Genomic DNA, 13,625 nt, shown 5'->3' with positions numbered 1-13,625 from the left:
GCTTCAGAGGGATGATTAGCAGAATATGAAAATCAGCTGCAAACAGATGAAAAGCCTCTACCTGGAATTATAAACCAACCACTTTACCCTTCCTGCAGCAAATATTGCCTGCCATCACTACATATCCCAGAATGTGCCTAAAATCCCCATACCTGCCATTATAAGCCTGGGATTTCTGTGCAGCCCATGTGCTCTAATATGTTGTCATTTTTTACACTTTTGACTGTATGTAAACAAGGCTCCTCTGTGCTTGCCAAAGCTCTAATACCAGAAGATTCGGTAGGTGCTCCAAAGCCTCTATTGTATTATGTTAACTTTATCATCACAGCTCCCCTTGCAGATGGCCAAGCTCATAGATGTTACTGGACCTGGAATCAGGCTTTTTCCCCACCTGCTGCTAGTCTTTGTACCTTTCGTGGAGACATGGACATCAGCTGAGAGATCTTCCTCCTTGGGACACTTTTTTTTAGGAAACTTCACACCTGAGCTGGCTGGAGAGCCCTGTGAATTCACGTCACAGCCTGTTACAGCAGCTGGTGTTGCTCAAAGTGAGAAAAAAAACAAAGGACTAGAAAAAAATATTCCAGAAAACTGAGTGCCTTTTCTTTTGAGACATTCTGAAAAACCCTTCTGATGGTTGGTACAGAGTGACATTTTGTTCTGATTTTATTTGAATGCTATTAGACAATGTTACAGAGCTCAGTCACCAAAACAAGCATCCTTTTTCACCCTAAACAAGAAATTTAAGTTAATCAAAAGTGATGTTGTGGGTTTTTTCTCCCCCTCAGCCTCTTGACTTGCAAAAAAAAGAAAAGTTTCAGCAGAACCAAAACTAGATTATGGTCAGGTATGTGCATCTTTGAAACTGCCTGTGACTAGAAAGTCTGCTATTTGCCCAGTTCTGGTACATGTATAAGTTTTGTATCACTACTGTCTTGGGGTGCCCACACAACTCATCCATCAGTTTCCCTGCATGAAATAACACTCCCTATTTTGAGAAAAATACAGAATGAAGACAGGCAAAAAGATATTCAGAGGTGGGAGCTGCTCAGAAGGCAAGTACTCAGGATGGTGTGAGGTCCATCTTAGCCAAATGGGCTTATTTTTACTGCCACAACGCCCCAGGGTAACCTGGCAGTGTTTGATCCCAGGTCCTGTCATACCAGGATGAGGAAGGGGACAATGGTGATGGACCTGCATCACTGCTGACCTTGCATGAACTTTACAAACTCTTGCACTTCTAGGCACAGGTATGAAAGTACCTTGTAGGTCTTGCCATAATCACAGACGTGTTTTTACTGGTGCAACCCCTACCAACAGAGTCTGGTAAATCAGGCACTACTCCTAGAATCACTCCCGCTTCCTCCCAGTGCCTCCCCAGCAGACATATGGGGTGTCCTGCCAGTGGGCAACAGCCCAGGTCCAGTTCACACACCATTTTAAAAAACTTGCCTCAATGAGAGTTCTCTATGAAGATGCCTTCCAAGCTGCTTTTCTTTCACACCGAGCACACCTGGGCCAGGGAGAGCAGCTTCTTGGCTTTCCCCACTGCTCCCACCAGCCCAGCTCCTTCGAGAGCTGCCTCAGTGGCTGAGCCGTGCCTGGGCACAGGGCGGGAGGCAGCAGAGTCACAGCACCGATGGCACTTGGCAGGCACTGGTGACGACACTGCGGCCACATGAAGGCCAAATGCAGCCCTTGGAGAGCCGCAGGCTCCTCTGCAAAGGAGACCTGAGCCCTTTAAGGAAGAGAGAGGAGCAGAAATCAATTGTCTGCTCGCCTTCCTCCCTGGGCCCCCTCTCCCCCTCCTCCATCACCGCCACCACCACACACGCACCCTATTCACCCTGCTGGAAGGTGACATTTGCTATTAACCTTATATTGGGCCATTTTGTAAATCAATGTCACTTACATTTAATAACAAGTGTAATCAAAGGAATTATGCAAATTTAATTTGATGCTTCTTGAATTATGCAAATCTGCACCACATATAATGGCTTCTGACATGTGCCCAGTTGGAGAACGTTCCATTACCTCCTCTCTTATTACCCCTATTATTATTTTTATTTTTTTTATCCTGTGGTGGGGGGGAGGGAGCAGTGGTTAGGCTTAGAGGCAGGGGGGGACAAGTGAGTGCAAGGGGAAGAGAAGGCAAAGAAGAGGAGTGGTGAAGGAAAGTGCTCCTTTGCCTGCATTTTGAGTAGAAAAGCCTCCTGAAGGCATTTCTGTTATTGTTATTGCAGAGCAAGGAGCGCGGGGTGGGGAGGGAGGGAGGAATAGGGATAGGGGGAATAATTTCCCATGAATGGCTTTGCAGGCAATAATACTATAAGCCTCTGATTCTAAATTACTGCCCTTCCAGTCCTATCTCCAGCATGATATTACTCTCCTTGGCCTCTTCTTCCTGCATTACTAGGCAAGCTGGGGGAGGGTAAGGGAAGAGGGGAGCAGGGCCCACAGAAAATGCAAAATGAAGAGGTGAAAAGGGGTTTTGGTTTCTTTTGCTCCACAGCCACCCCAGGTACCCCCACATCCTTATTTCTCTCACTGGGGCCCCAGGAAAATAGCTGTTCTTTTCCCCTTGGTTTTCCTACCACTTACTTGTTTCCTTCCACGTGACCTCAAGATTGGGGAAAGACCACCACAAAATGGATGTGCCACAATTTGCAATATCTTCTCAGAAACTTGGGGCATCTGCAGCCAGAGGCACGCCAAGCTCCTCCTTTTGCAAGTACTTCAGTGTCTGCAGCATCAGAAGTCAGCTTGGACCAGCCGCTTTCTCTGTTTCTTTTGCCTGTCAGAGATGGGAAGAGGATTTGATAGTAACAGTGCGGATCTGAAAGACAGTGCAGTGATGGTAGTAGAATATATCACCCTGGACCACACCTTCCTCTGCTGGACCCCTCACAGCAGCTGATGAGTGACTTTTCCATGATAATTCGTGCAGTGTGACCTTGGGCAAGACCGCTTTCACTTCTGTGTCTTGGTGTCCTCACACTTGTACAAAGCAGATAAAGAAATAAGTCTGTCTTTTGGAAAGAGAAGAAAAAGGGAGATTAAACATGTTTTCAAAAGTCTGTGTGCTCATCTAATGTGAATTGATACGCATTATGAGGACACAGCACCAGAATGGTTCCATCATTTCTGTAAGGTAAGGAGTCACTAATATTAGAAGTCTCCCCACTTTAGATTTGAGAAGTGAAAGGCAGAGGAGGATTTCTACAATTCCCAGTCAATTTACACTTGCTATGTTTCCTTCCAAAACTCTTCCAATTTTTTTCCCTCTTTGCTCTAAATACTTCTGGTTTGTTACATAGCCTTAAAAGACTGAATTTTTTTTCTAATGGAAGATAATTTCCAGAAAATACTCTGTGTTTGGATTTAAAACATAATAAACCAGAAAATATTTCTAGATTATTTTATGCCTGTTAATAGTTCAAATTAATTTTAAAGCTAAATAAAAGGGGTTTTTTTGTTTTAGTGGAAGGAATGATTTTTTATCTGTTATCAAAAATGTACTCTCATAGAAATTTGGTGAAAGGAAGCTGTCCCTACTCTGCCCAAACTGAAAATCATACGAAATTCCTTGTGTAAAACGCCATGTTTCAGGCAGTCCTTGATAAAATGGCTTCCACCAATGATGGGGTGAAATGGATGTGCCAACCCCACTTTGGGGCTAACATCTGCTGGGTTTGGAAAGAAACATGTAACTCAGCCAGTGGATGCTGCTGACATGATACCCTTCATGTCCTGATGGTACTGGGCAGCAGAACCAGCAGCTCCCCAACACCATCAGCACTCCACTGCTGCTGCCACTTCTCCATAGAGCCCATAAAGAAAACCAAGGTGGAACTTCATTTCAAGAGCTGTGGATGCAGGTAGAAATCCATCTGTGAAGCCTCAGTCCAGCATCTTCTCCAGCCCTTTTCCAGGAAGCCTGGTCCCACACTCTCCAGCCCCCAGGGCTGCGGTGCCTGGAAGGAGTGTCAGCAGGAACATCCATAACTGTGTCTGGCATTTGCTCACCTGTGCCCCAGGTTGTCGATTCACAGCCCAGAGATGGTGTCTGTCATTAGGAGGCTGAAGAAAAGAATGAAGCTCATTTCAGAGTCATATAAGTCAATAACCTCTGAAGTCCTCCGCAGCCCAAGGCTTCTGGACTGCACAGAGGACAGAGACCTTGCCTTGCTTTGCCTTGCCAGCAGATGCCCTCCATTCCTCCCGTGGACATGGGGATGGTCAGGGCTTGCTCCCAGCCCCAGGAGCCAGATGCTGTACTACCAGATTGGCAGGAGGGTGCCCATCACAAAGTGCCACAGCTGAAGCACCATTGTGAGTGCCCACCTCACACAGCCCTGGGCCCTTCTGGGGATGCAGGTTAATGAGTGCATGGAGCTGAACTTGTCCCTGGTGTTAAGCCTGCTGAGGCCAATGGAGGTACCAAACAGCCCATGGGGTCTCATTCTTGAATTTAAGAGGTGTGTAGCAGATGGAAGCATCTCTCCTGCAGAGAGAGCTCAGCACACAACATGCTGTCTCATAGCTGGTGTTTCTGGGCTTATCTCTCCACGGAGCTTTTCATGGGGATATCCCCGAACAACTCCAACCATGGATATTTCAGGATAAAAGGGTCTATGTTGGAGTTTGTTGGGAATAGCTGTCAGGAATAGACCTGTGGAGGTAGAAAATGTATCGTACACTACACTACAGCCAGCAGCACCAGGCGCAGATCTAAAGCATGGTACACTGGTGACTGTTGCAACGTGGGCTCACTGCTGTCTATGTGTTCCTCAACTACAGCCCCAGCTGGAGGATGCCAGGTACAACAGAGCAGCCAGAGAAGCCTGAAAGTGGTTTTCATCAGGCAACCTGTTTCCTGGAGCTCAGGTCCTGATGCTGTGCGTTGATTCAGAAATAAGCAACGCAAAGTTCCCAAATACAGGCTGAAAGACCTTTGTGCCATTGCCAGGAGAGGGAATTTGTTTGACTTGAGCCCTGGATGGGGCATGCTGGGCTTCCCCAGAGTAAACAGATATAATGGGGAAATGCCTCTGAAAGCCATAATTGACACAAGGCCTCTAAAAGGGACTGCTCCCAGTGGGAGGTCATGCTGCTTGAAGTTTCCTTGCTCTCTCATTCCCTGGAAATCACAGGTCATTGCTTGCAGCCACCTCCTCCCCACTAAAACTGTAACCAGCTAAGAGCCATAAAAACACCAAAGCACAGAAAGGCTGAGAATCTGAGCTGATGAGAAAGGACACACTGACAAAATGACCATGAAACCTCCTGGGAAGCAGTTAGGAGGAAGCAGGCTGGGACAGCGCAAGAGAAGAGTTCCTGGAGGAAGATGGTGAAGGCTTCAGAGGCAGAAGAGACAGAGGTGAAAGAAGGTCACTAAGACATCTAGCAGCCATGTGGAGAGGAGTTTCCAAGGAAGATTTCATGGCACATGCCAAGGCCTTGTCACCCCACTCCCAGAAAGGACTTAATCTCTAGTGCCCTTGATACTTCACACAATGCCCAGAGCAAACATTTATTTGCTACACCACAGCAACTGGCATTCTCTTTTTCATTAAAAAAAAAAAAAACAAAACACCTTCTAAATGAGAGCTAAAGAAGAAATGAAATTATGGATGGTCCTACTTCGGACCACGGTCCCAGCTCTTCCATTTCTGCTTCTGACGGGCCATGTTGCACAGGAGCTAGCGAGTGTTCCACCCACTCTGTGCCTCAGTTTCCACACCTGTAAGAAGGAGATGACAGGACAGACACTCACCCCATAGGGCTGACACAGACTCTACCAGCAGTGGCTCTTCTGCAGTGTCATTCCATCACTAGAGGAACCTCTTGCTTACCAAAGGAAAAAAAGGGGGCTGAGGGTGATGCCGAAAGGCAATATGTTCCCATTTACCCTTGCCTTTGCAATGCCAGAGGACATAGAGTTTAACTGGGAAGGCAACAAAGTTTCTCCTTCCTTATAGAGCAGATGAAAGGAGAATAAGAGTCACATTTGATGTAGAGTGAGTCATATGTAGGAATGAGATCTGAGACTGAGACAAGAGAAACACAGGCAAATGTCACATAAGAAACTGAACAGATAGATCAGCTGATCTTTCATAATGAGTTAATTACATATTTTTTACTATGTTTTTAGAGGCTTTTAGGTTCTGTGTTACATAATTTAATTACTGCAAAAAGCTCCAGGAATTAAATATTTGGGAAAAAAATCTTTTGAGGATGAGTATTGTCTTCCTGGAAGCATGACCGAGATTTGCATGGACAGAATCTCCCAATGCCCATTTTAAGCTGGCAGGAATCTGATGAAACGCAGAAGCAGTAAAGTGGGGACCAGAGGGAGCCAACCTCTTTTGCAGGTTCTTACTCTCAGCACCCTGAAAGCTTTGGCAGATCCTGCTGGCATGAAACCCCACAGCCAATTTCCCACATTGAGCTGGGAAAAGTCATGACACATGGGTTAATGACAGCAAGAACACCTGATATCTGTTTGATGGGGAAAAATCAGTGAGACCCCATGGAGAACCCTCTATCCACTTGCTGTCAGGTCCCTCACCACAGGGCCCTGGCAAAAGTCAGCATCACCCTGCCCTGGCTCCCCCTCACATCCCAGCCCAGCCTCCCCTGGTACAAGCAGTGGTCCCACATCTTTGCTGCCTCCATCCTCATTCAGGGATGCTGAAGGGTTTCAGGGTCTCACTTGGAAGGTCTATCCACAGCAATGCTGCAGGAGTCACCCATCTAAGTGCTGCTTTTAGCCCGGTGGAGCAAACTTACCATGGTGCAATGCCGTCAGCATCAATGGAGCTTCACAGAGGGTGAATCCTGCTTGCTCAGCCTCTCTCCAGCACCTGATCCCACAGGCAGAGAGCATGGAGATCTTTTTTCTCTCCCTCCTCCTTTCATTTCTGCCCATTTTTCATTCCTCCCATTCCTTCTTTCTGAATACATGGGTACAGCTCTGCTTGTAGAAATCCCACAGAGTTATCCCTGCTTTGTCCCACAGCAGTTCAGGAGAGACAGTGATCCTTTGATTTCTCCTCTTCTACCCTTTCCAAGAAGCTAGTTCTTGGCACCACAGGGAGATGGATTATTTGATCTTTATTAATTTATTGAAGGGAAAGAAGAGGGTGGAAATTGCAATGAAAGGGACAGCCAGCAAGATGGCAAGGAAGAGAGGTTAAAAATGAAGTCATCATCTAATTGGCCCGCAGTGAATTATTCACATGTATAATCTTTTTAAAAAAAAAAAATTCAGCACAAGGCAATGCAAGTAAATGCTGTTCATGTTTAAAAGTCATTTCCATAAGTAAGTGCAATTTCTCTACTGTTTGCCCCTGTTTAATGAAGTGAAATCTTGTTTGCATTCCTCCCAATTTCCCAACGAAAGGCGCCCAAGCGTTTGCACCAAAATTACTCGGCCCAAATTAAAACCCTCCAACACTTAAAAAAAAAAAGGAGGAAAGGGGGAAAAAATCAGACTTATTTTTGAAATGCCTTAAGTGCATCCCAGCATCCTAATTTATTTTTAGACACTCGTTATTAAGAGTAGTAGTAAGTTTCCCTTTCTCTCTCGCTCTCTCTCTTATTTAAATGAACTTAATGGCAATAGATGCAAATGTCTGGAAGAGGAAAATAGTTAACATTTATTTATTCTTACTGTTGTCTCTTCCCTGGCTGGTGTCATTAGAACAGTTCGTTGCATCCCATTCGCTCCCATTAGCTCTGCTATCAGAGCCACCCAGCACGACTCCAGCACGGCTCGAAGTGCTTTCTGCGGCCCACATAGGGACTACATCATCATCTCTGAGGCACTGGCTTAATGACAAGAAAAAAAATCGGAATATATTGCACAGTGATCTAGGGAAACAACAACAAAACCCACCGCCGCTGCCAGCGTCACCCGATACCATCTCCCCTTGACCCGGATGCATGGCTCTGCCTCTGCCAGGTGGGCGGACAGACAGACGGACCGGCCATGGCGCTGGGACAAACATGCCTTCACAATTCATTGATCTGGGCAATGTGCAGAGAAATACGCCAACGGGGACCCTGAGTGCTTGGAAACGCGCTCGGGAGGACCCAGCGAGACTGGAATGGGTTCAAACAGCTGCTCGGTGCTGGCAGAGCCGTCTCTCCCCGACAGGGGGCTGCCGGCCGGCTGGCTCCTGGTTCCCGGCATGGGCAGCAGCAGCCAGTCAGTGGGGGCTCGAACCCCTCACCGGATGAACCCCACTTTCCTCCAGTGCCCCACTGCTCACCAGCAGGAGCTTTTCCTAAAGCAAACCAGATCAGCTCACACATGTGAGCTACTGAGTATGTTGGGGCCACGCGACCCCAGCTGCCAGCTCCAGTTGACGGCGTGTGCCACCCCACAGGGTGCATTGCCCTAGCCCAACAGCCATCCCTGCAGAGACAAGGGGCTTATCCCTAATCTTCCCCGGGGAGCAGTGGCCAGGGGCCAGCACTGTCAGGTGGCAGCCCAGAGAGGCTGGTGCCCTGGTACCTAGTAGAAGTGGTCAAAACACACCATCACCCCAAGCACTGGGCTCCTCTCCAACCCCCTGGTTGCAGAGGTGGAGATGACCCACACCAGCAGAGGAAATCCCTTTGCAAGCAAGAGGGAGATGGCAGATCCCTTACCCAGAACACCTGTGGGTTTTGGGGTCTTCTGAGCCCCTCACCTCAGGCGGAACACAGGCAAGGGTGGCAGCAAGCATGGGAGAGGGAGACCAGGGCTCGGTGACAGCACAAGCTGACAAAGCAGCATTTGGGAGGGAGGACATCAGCATCTGCAGCGCTGACACGTAAGAGAGGCGGCAGCTATTGCAGGCGGGTATGGAGCCATACGAAGGGCCCTCCCCCCCTCCATAAAGTTGACATTGTCTCCTGTGATAACTTTTCTGCTGAGGTAGGAGACACTTTACTGCAGAGTTGCACACAGCAAGTAGCTGCCCTCCCCCCCACCCCTTCCCATCCTCTCCCTCTCTCCAGCATCATTTACATCCTTAATTAGCTGTAATTCTGCAGTGCTCATTAGGGAAGGACTGGAAAATATTAAGGAGCCCACAAGCAGGGGGCTTCGGGGGAGAGGGAGGAAGACGGAGGCACAGGCATCAGGTTAAGAGGAGATGCCTAAGGCTGGATTGTGGAGCTGGGAGCTACGAGCTACTTGCTTAATTCGGGTGGGATGCTTACACTAATTTGGGAGCACTGATCCAGTGATGAGGTTAAAGAGGCCACACTGTCCCACCTAGAAAGGCAGAAGGCTTGTTCCGAGGATAACAGCATCTCATCAAGAGAACTTGTTCTCACCGCCATGTTCGTAGGTGATGTCTCTCTGCTGGATCATTCAGTGCCCCACACTCTTTAAGTCAATGGTCAAGTAGAGAAGGAGGAGGAGGGCAACCTTCCCCTTCAATGCAGACAGCTACAAAAACTTGTTTTGTCCTCCATCCTTGTGAGGAATTAACCAAGCAAAGATGTTTCTCTGGAAAACCGCAGCTGACTAGGCTAAAGCACTTCTGTCAGGTGTGCCACTGTGCAGCAACCTCTTGATTTGAGAAAGGAAGACCAAAAAGTGACCCAGAAGAAAATGTGAATTGTAGTTAATTGTAGTTAATTGTTTATTTAAAGCAGATGCTCTCTTGATTGGAAACAAGAAGGAGTAAGCATTTTGAATTTGACTTCAATTACCTATAATAACAAACAAGCAAGAAATCAGGAGTTGAAACTATAGCCAAACTTTACATTCCTGGTTGTTGAATGAAATATATATTTCAGCCCCAAATGGACGAACATTGTGAAGTTTTATTTTTGGTCCAGATATTTGATATAATTACTTTAGGGACCAGCAGCAGACCCAGGCAGTTCTAATCTGGACTCCCTTTCGTTCAGGAATATACAAACACAGAGAAAGTCAAGTCCTCCCTCTGCACACCCTCAAGGTATAAGACCATTAACAAGGTATTATTGCCTCCTTCCCTTAGCTGGAGGACAGAGAACAGGGAGAGTAAGTGAATTGGCCAAGGATATAAAGGAAATCTGTGGCAGAGCCAGGTGGTGACCCAAGATTTCATGTCTGTCTTTGAACTGCTGGTTACCAGCCATCCTTCCTTATGCTGTGGCACGTGGATTTTTGTATGCACAATTGCCCTTGCAATTTTGGGCATATGCTTGGCTATTTTTCAATTCACTGCCTAGCCATAGCTTTGCTTGAGGTTAGATGTGCATGTAAAAGTCTATCTGGGAATTCACTGAAGTTGATGAGTATGGTCTTACCAAGTCCATCCTGCTGCTTTTCACTGGCCTGCAATAATCTGAGCCTACAAACTGAGCTGTGATGGTGTGCCCCACCTAAGACTCAAAATGACCACCAGTGCATGTCAGACTATTAACAAACATATAGGCATGTGCATAAGCGGGCACTTTGAAGTATCTTCCTCTTTCATTAATATTTTCAAATTCCTGTTAGTGTTTAGATGAAACTTGAAATAACAGAGAACGAGAATAAGCAAACATGCCAGAACAAGTCAAGATAAAACCCCAGTGAAGTAAAACTTCATAGAAGTGCTTAGGACCTTTGCAAAATAGCATTTCAGTGATTTGTATCATTGGCTCTAAGGTTTAACACAGGTTAATTCCCTTTGCACTTATCTGAGACAACTTATTTACATCATTCAAGCAAAGAGAAATCTGACCCATACTTCTGTATTTACATCTGGCTTTTCTTGTAGAGTTTGGTACATAGATTTCTAAGGTCTTTACCAAGGAAATAAATTTCCAGCTCCCCTCTACATGAAATTTGGCTTATAAAGAAGTAGCTGTGGAACTGAGACTGCCTGCATTTCGTTGCAATGCTTTAAAGAGCATCTTCTCTGCACTTCCAAGGCACCATTTAGTCAAGGTTTTCAATGACAAATTGTCAATGACACACCTTCCGAATGGATTTTGTCTGTTACCACTCTAATATTTGGGAATAAAAAGATGAGGAAAAAAAAACAAAACAAACAAACAAAAAAAAACAACAACAAAAAAAACAAAACAAAAACAAAAACAAAACAAAAAAAAACCAAAAAAAAAAAAAAAAAACAAAACAAAAAACAAACGCTAGATCCACATGCCTGCTAGAGATGGTACAGGTGGTACAAGGAAAATGACTCATCATTACCTGGCTGTAGATGACAGGTATGCCTGTTGGTTTAGACTCACTTCCAGACATCTACGGAGGAGGGCGTGGAAGCAGAAAGAGCTCTTCCTGGTTCTTGCATAGCTCACAACTGCGAAGGCCAGCTCCTGAGCAACAGCTCACACTTGCATGAAGCCCTCTGCGCTCTCCTGCTCACAGCAGTCAGTGATTTCCTTTAAAATGGTCGAAAAGTGCCTTTTGCAAATTGCTCATTAGTGGCTTCTTTGATACCTAGAGTACCAAGGAATGGCATCACTCCCACAGACTACTTGCCATCATTACAACCTCTTCTGTACTTCATCCTTCTGCTCAAAAGCCTAGAGGAACAGCTGGAGCTTGCCTTTTGCCTTGTAGCAATAGTCAGAAATCCTGAGCTCAGACAAACTGAGTCTGGGACGAGGTGAGGCTCAGCAGATGTCTAGAAAAACAGGTAAAGTCTGAACCACAGATATTCAAATGTGGGCCACCTTTCCCACAGTTTGGTTTCAGGGCTGGCTATACATAAGATGAACTCAAGGCATAAAGGTGTGTTGTACACAACTGCCAGAATTGGCAACAAATCTGCACCAGGGATGGATGGCCCTGTATGACCAAACAGGGACAAGTAAGGAGGAACAACCTGACATGCACAGAACCAAGCTCTTTTGTGGGTGAAGGTGGACAGGCACATGGGAGTTAAATTACATATGTGCATGCACATTTACATTTTCACGTGTGTGTTGGGGTGTGTCTGATCCTGCACATCAATTTGTGCAGGTGCCAGGAGAGGAAGGGGGACTCCCCAGGCTGCACAGCAGCTGAAGTGTAGGCAAGAGTTTGTGGACTGGTTCTTAATAGCTTGAGGTGTCAGCTGTAAGGGTTTATTTCCAGTACAGAGCATTTTCCCCTGCTAAGAGTCAAGGAAACCTCAAGTACCATATAGAGAATGTAACACGAAGGAAACATCAGGGAAGATTTCTATTCACTCAGCCTGTGGTAACTTGGGGAGAAAGCCTCACCCATGAAAAGAGACGCTCGTGTAACATGCAGAGACACTTGGCTGACTGACTAGCATTTTTCTGCACTCTCAGACACAGTTTTAGAGCATCTCCTCCAGAAACAGGCCCTCTCTCAGCAGTGAAAGCCCAGTCTAACAGTGCCTCCCACTGAACCTGCTGTCTCAGCCGGCACCTCACTCCTTGGGCATCCTGATCTTTCCACAAGGACTCGCGTAGTGAGAAGGATGAAGATTGATAGCGAGGAGAAGCAGCGGATGAAAAGTAAACTCACACTACATAAATTCTTACATGATTTTTATAAGGACACAACATTGTAACAACTTGCCAAGAACAACACCGAAATTATTTCAAGGTTTCCCATTTGTTTGTAAAGTGAATATTAAAAGTGCAGGCAGCAGTCTCCCGGTGTTCTCCTGGGAACTGTTAGTGTCCGTAGTAACGAGGTCATTCCTTTTTTATTAGGAGAAGGGTTTCTGTAAAGTTAAATGTGCTGACAGCCTTTTGCCTTTGATGTTGGGTTTCACCTCAGTCCCTCCTGCAGATATTGCTGCTCCTCCCTCGCAAAGATACATCCCTGACAAACAATCTCCCCTCTGTCTTCCCTCCTTGTTTGTTTAGATGCATGATAGGCAGCTCTGTTAAAGGGCAGCACATGAAGGCGGGCTGGTGTTTCAGTGGACGGGAGAGATGTGAGAGATGTGAGAGATTTGGTTGCTGTAATTAAGTCAGTCTTCATTCTCTCAAACTGCCGGGACTCAGTACCCTTCATTTTATTGACCAGACAGATAATTACAGTGACAGCAGTCACAAACCCACCCGGTTACAGTTGCACTAAAATTGCGGTGGTGCCACATTCAGATGAACATGGCCCCTGCCACAAAGTCTGGCCTGGAGGGGGAGGCGGGGAGCAGAACCCCAGCTCTATGCCTACCCACACAGGGTTCTCTTTGCTCTGCAGCTACAGAGAGAAGCCCTCCTTCCCCCGTAGAGTGGAAAGACCCTTCCCCAGGATGACATGCAGTTATCCCTGCTGCTGCCCTATCTTAGTTATCACAGCTCCTGCTGAAGCATCTTCCCTGTCCAGTGATCTGGACATCCCTGTGGAGTGGTTTTCAAACACCTGTGTACTGTGCCTACCTGACCACAGCCAGCAAGGATGCTAAAACAGAGATGGGCTGTGGTTGCTCCATGGCACACAGCAAACAGTTGATCTGTGTGAAAGAAGGGACATCCAGTGGGGGCAGTACCGAATTAGCACTTGGGAGACCCACTTCTGGGCTCTACCAAAGAGTTTTCTGAAGGTCCTAGCAAACTAACTAAACAGTCTCCATGGTAAAAGCACAGGGTCGCCTCAAGAGCCTTGTTCAGCAGCTGCTCAGAGCCACAGCCACTGCATGCTCTGTGTGCACACACCACAGCCAGCA

The 13,625-nt window shown here is 46.6% G+C and overlaps 1 protein-coding gene and 1 long non-coding RNA gene across 3 annotated transcripts in view; both read right to left on the bottom strand.

The window, feature by feature from the left end:
- Positions 1–13,625, bottom strand: part of SEC31B (SEC31 homolog B, COPII coat complex component) — a 255,192-nt gene that overhangs the window by 161,309 nt on the left and 80,258 nt on the right. The gene's annotated exons all lie outside the window — the stretch shown is intronic.
- The window catches only part of LOC139828498 (uncharacterized), a 26,704-nt gene continuing 15,401 nt past the window's right edge, over positions 2,323–13,625 (bottom strand). The window contains exons 5-7 of one of the 2 annotated variants that reach the window (XR_011740175.1): positions 4,027–4,080; positions 2,887–3,029; positions 2,323–2,794 (exon numbers count right to left, since the gene is read on the bottom strand). This is a non-coding gene — a long non-coding RNA (uncharacterized lncRNA). The remainder of the gene's footprint in view (positions 2,795–2,886; positions 3,030–4,026; positions 4,081–13,625) is intronic. The other variant, XR_011740176.1, reaches the window with a different exon arrangement.

This window comes from Patagioenas fasciata, chromosome 8, assembly GCF_037038585.1.
Source record: "Patagioenas fasciata isolate bPatFas1 chromosome 8, bPatFas1.hap1, whole genome shotgun sequence".
Taxonomy (NCBI): Eukaryota; Metazoa; Chordata; class Aves; order Columbiformes; family Columbidae; genus Patagioenas; species Patagioenas fasciata.
Note: the sequence above shows the minus strand (reverse complement) of the source record. Positions and strands in the feature narration are given on the sequence as shown.